Source organism: Helianthus annuus, chromosome 2, assembly GCF_002127325.2.
Source record: "Helianthus annuus cultivar XRQ/B chromosome 2, HanXRQr2.0-SUNRISE, whole genome shotgun sequence".
In the NCBI taxonomy this organism is placed as follows: Eukaryota; Viridiplantae; Streptophyta; class Magnoliopsida; order Asterales; family Asteraceae; genus Helianthus; species Helianthus annuus.
The window spans coordinates 40,264,788-40,270,224 of NC_035434.2; the positions used below are offsets into that span (position 1 = coordinate 40,264,788).

At 32.5% G+C, this 5,437-nt stretch overlaps 1 long non-coding RNA gene across 1 annotated transcript; it reads right to left on the reverse strand.

Annotated features, from left to right (window-relative positions):
- Positions 1-588: 588 nt before the first annotated feature.
- Positions 589-4,354, reverse strand: LOC110903752. The gene is made up of 5 exons (XR_002572159.2): positions 4,071-4,354; positions 2,751-3,110; positions 1,511-1,709; positions 1,001-1,267; positions 589-884 (listed from the first exon to the last, which is right to left on the reverse strand). It is a non-coding gene; the product is annotated as an uncharacterized LOC110903752 (long non-coding RNA).
- Positions 4,355-5,437: the final 1,083 nt, after the last annotated feature.

Genomic DNA, 5,437 nt, shown 5'->3' on the forward strand with positions numbered 1-5,437 from the left:
TTGGACATAGTTTGAATACAAACCATAAATAATTATTTATACAACACATATATAAATATTATTAATGTCCAAAACATTTAGTGAAAAACTTATTTTCACTAAAATTTCCAACAAAAGTTTAGTGGTAAAATTATATGAAAGATACTAGTATCAGACTGAAAATATACTAAATTACTAATCCAAAAGATGCTTTTCATACAAGTTAAATAATGTTTAGAGAATTCTTCTTTGGGTTCATCAATGATTCCTAATAAAAGTAAGTTGTATCAATTAATCTAAACTAATATATTTTTGTTTCACTAATATGCAGAGAATTCAATGATTACCAGCGTTTTCATTCTCTCTTTTATACACTTTCAATTCTTTCATTAAACTACTAGCCTAAGATCCCGCGAGTTTCGCGGATGGACTAACACACAAATATATAAGTTAAAATTGTTGAAATAATCCTTATAAAACAAACGATCACCATGTGATCATGAACCCATATTTGTTAAGATTTGTTCTGACACGGAATTATTATGGAAATCTGAAGTTCACGATGAAAATACAACGAACTAACGTACTATAGATATAAAATAGTCTAAGAACCCACGAATTTCGGGGTTGAATATTATGATTTTATACACAGTAAAAGACAACCGGATAGATTAGATTACGACAACAAATTGAAATACGTGAATATGCAACGACCGCAATTCATTAAAAAACTCTAAACAGTCCGGGTTCGTGCCAGCAACACATGATGCACCCATTTTTTATGAGTGGCCTGGACAGAGGGGGAACCATGGTCAAGTCTGAATGGAGCTGCTGGCAAGAGAACATCTTCCACAACTAATTTCCCATGTCTGTGGCTCTTGAATACTTTGTGATTCTTGTATAATCTATTGAAAATTTAAAATTCAAAGCTAAAATAGCTATGGGTTCATAACCGTAACAAATTCGAATTAAAATATAGTAAAAAAGTCGAATACAACACAAATTAAGGTTCCAGTGATACCTGTATTGGTTAAAATCGACGTCATGGCGAAGACGGCTACATCGTTAAGCAAGAAGGTGGTTGTTTTTGACCCACAATCTTCATCATTGAGATAGTCATATAAAGGTCAAGAGAAGGAAGTCCATGTAGATCATCACTTTTGTTCTAGGCCTTTCCAAACTTAGGCTTCACGTCTAAGGGTTGAAACAGGTCCCAAACAGACAATAAACGACCCTAACCGGTACAAACCCAAAATCCAACAGAGTGATCACTTCCCTCTCCAAAAACCTGTTACATACCAGCGAACCTTTAATAGATCAGTGAAAGGTCATGGTTTTCATCTTTTGATTGACATCAAGTTTATATAAACTTCAATATCTAAACTCTTATTTAAATTCATATTAGTTCATATAAAACTTTACTTACATATGTGTAAACCCAAACATGTCTTTTTAAGAAACAAATTAGAGCAATTTTAACGTATCAATAAACAACACAAATAGTACAATGATTTCTAAGTTCAACTCTTACCGGCAAGAAGTAGCTTCATTCAATCACTTGTTCGGCACGGATGTAACGTGCATCTTGTATATATGTATTGGCACCGTCATCCTATAATTAGCCATCTTGTGAAACGCTCGTTGGTTTCCCGTCAACTCTCACATCAACTTCATATTGTTTCTTAAAAAATTCTTATTTTCCATTGTTCTTGATCCAGAGTGCCAACAAACTGCAAAACATATGTCATTTAAAATAGAACTGCTGAAATGAAACGGGTCAAACGGGTAAAAAATCAAAAGTCATTTGTAGTGTATTTGAATACCAACAAAAACTTAACTGTTACATTTAAATAAAACTATCTTACCATTCTAACTACACCATCTTTGATAAAAGACCCAACACAATGTTTTTAGAAGCAACTCACTTATTTATAGTCTATCTATAGAGAAAAGCTTAATAAATTAAAAAGTATCCATGTGTAACCGACATGACCTTCGCATCCACCACACCAAAACGCGTACAAATCTACCCAACAATGAACCAAGACATACAAACTATCAATTATAGCCTAAAAGTTGTAGTGGATGCTAAAGTCACTTTTCAAAGCCATAGAAACGTAGGCTTAGATATGTAGACATATAAAGAAAGAGAAAATGTACACTATGGCTGCAAACTAACATGATGTCTTGTGAATGCATATAATTATTCACAAAAACTCACCTTTCTTTGAACATAAACACGTGAAAGATGAGTAATAAGTGGTACCATATAAAAACTGCCAGAAAGAGGGAAACCATCTGCAATGGCAGTGAAAGAGGGAAACGACGCTTCAACAACATGTACGAACAGCTACAGTCGAACGCCACTCATCACAACATGCAAATAGGGACAATCATTTTGAATTCTAAAGTTACTTTTTAAAGCTTAGCACCATAGGCTCAGATATCTAAACATATAAACTGATGTAAAAGCAGCTCAAACTCTGTTAAATAACAAAAAAATATATTAGCTTTCAGCTATTTTCAAACAACCTTTACAAAACCGTGCAAAACTAACATATGTTAACATTATACCTGACAAAAAAGGTGTGGCTGGGCGAGTGTTATACCAGGTCAGAATTGACACAGCCCAAACAGGTTATGTTCCTAAAAGAGACCCGACAACTATACCTCATTGACCTCGGTTCTGGCTAGCAATCCCTAATTCAAAAGCCCTAATAAAAAATCAAAATAGCTTAATTACTCAATAATTCAGAGAAAAAAAAAATTACCCGATTCAGGATCAAATTTACACAAAAGTTTATCTCTAAATTCACGATCAACTTCCCAAATCCGAACCCAAACTCTCTCTTCTTTCCCCGTTTCACCATCTTTAGCATTAAGATGTTATTTAGCAATCCCAGGCACTATGAGCACCGAATCAAGATTCGGATCAACGTACAGTTTAGGCTCCTTGAGGATTTGTAACCATGCCACTTCAGCTAAAACCATATCATCCAACAACACCGTCATCATAGATTCAAAGTTTTGAATAATCTAATCGGCCAAAATCAGAAATTTAAATCGCCAAACTGTTAGGTTTTGTGTAAGTGAGGCGGATGAATGTCAGTCGGTTTATAACCCGTTTTGACCTGTATAAAAAAGACCAGTTTCAACTTTCAAATATTCATCATAAATAATCTACTTGTTAACTTTTTGGCTTAAAATGAAATGGTCAAATCGCTTTATTTAGCCATCCCATGTTCCCTGAACCGTGAACGGACTCGGATTCGGTAATTCCCAACACTATAAGTATATATGATATTCAATTGCTTTTAAACTGCTTTCACGTATATAAAATGAATTTTTCAAGTAGCTCTTTATGTCAAGGCCTCCAATTATTTCTCCAGTAGTAGAAAATTGTTTTATGTCCGTATTTAGATAATAGAAATAGTGTCACCTAAACAATAAATAAAAGTGCAGTTGACTTCTCACATGAAGAAAGAGCTTTCTATCATGACTGCAAGTTCAAACACCCTAAAAAAGATCAGAGCATATGAGTCGAAAAAAACCTGCATGTACACATTTTTATTCTTCATATTTAAAATCAAAAAAGTGTGATCAAATTCAAGAACAATACATGAACCTTTCGAGTTACCAATTTGGTGAACCTTCAAATTTCAAACAAAGACATTATCAAACACTTGACGTGCACCTATAAATTCGACTATAACCCACCGACTAACAAACTTACAAAACCCACCTTCACATCTACCCTCTCTACCAGTGTAAGGCTAGTCTTCTTCGGTGTCAATACCATCATAATCAAATATATAATCAATTTTTTTTGTAATTATCTGTTAGTGTTATGGTATTTGTATATAATCAATTTTTTTTTTGTAATTATCTGTTAGTGTTATGGTATTTGTATATACACATGATTAATAATAAAATTAATCCTTATTATATTATCATACAGATCCAGAGAAAGTAAATTTACGAAGTTAGGGTTATCATCATCAATCTAAACTAAAAGACACTATGAACCCCATATTATCAAAATCAATCAAACCCTAAACAAAACAAAACAAAACACAAAGAAGTTCAAGTACCTGTGAATAAAACTTGATGGAAGATTATGATGGCTTCTTTCAAAAGACGACTTACAGGGCTTTCATCGGAACATACAATCAAGAGACAGAGATGAAACTGAGAAGTCGACAATGTAGAAGACGGCAGAGCAGATATCAATTAGGGTTTTTTTAGATGAAATTCAAATGAAGAAACAAAGGATCTCAATAATTTTGGTAGGTTGGATTGATTGGAGGGAGATAATGAAGAGGGTTTCACAATTAAATGAAGGAGAATGGAGGAAAAGCGTGTTTGAGAAGCTGCTTATTATTGAGAAAACAAATTGCCGCTCAAAATCAATTAAGGATGAGTATCACATTGCCACGTGGCATCTAGTAGCTTAAGTTCATGCCATGTGGCTTAAGCTTGTTTTGCTTTAATATATATAATAGATACCCTTTTTTTTTCACATGTGGCTTGAGACTTTTATTTAGAAGGAAAAATTTATCAAACGCCTTAATAGTGCTAGATTAAAGGCCCATTCATAATTATCATCATCTAAGTGGTTGGCATTCTTTTAGTTTTGATGTAATGTAATTCCATTGTTTTGTGGCTTTCTCCGCCTTAGAGATAGCCCGTTTTGTTTGGTGTTGAACGAAAGTTGCCCTTCAAAAAAAAAAATCGAAGTGAAATATTTTAGTACATATATAATAATATTTATTTAAATTTAAAGTTATATTTTAAAAGAATGCTTTAACTACATTATTAAGTTTTAACCGATTCAAAGCGAATCTATAATTACTTGATGTAAACAAGAAAAGCTAAGGGTACTTTCACAAAAAAAAAAAAAAAAAAAAAAAAAAAAAAAAAAAAAAGAAAGAAAAAGAAAAAAAGCTAAGGGTGCGGATTCTAACGTGCCCACTCCACCCCAATAATCAAACTTCGTTGGCTTAATAGGTAGGTATTTGACCCATTGTGGTCTTTGACTTTTGAATTTGATTTATGTGTTTTGTAACATTTCTTTATATGGAAATGTATTTATATTTATATTTATATTTATATTTATATTTATATTTATAATTTATATTTATATTTATAAATATTATAAACCATCAATTAGTAACATATGTTAGCTAATAGTGTTTGTACTATATGCATTGCAGGTGTATCTTATAAGGTTTGATTGTAAATTTATGTATTTATGTTTTCGGGCTGTACTTCGCCTAAAAGAAGTCGTGTGTCTCTTGAGTCTTGACTAGGCCTGGTAAATGAAATCCATTTGGGTTTTTTAGGTTATTTTGGGTCATTTTAAAAATGTGAATGGGTTAGGATGGGTTAAGAAATAATTAAGAATGGGTCAGGATGGTTATATGATATCTATTTAAAATAATATGTGGGTTATGATGGG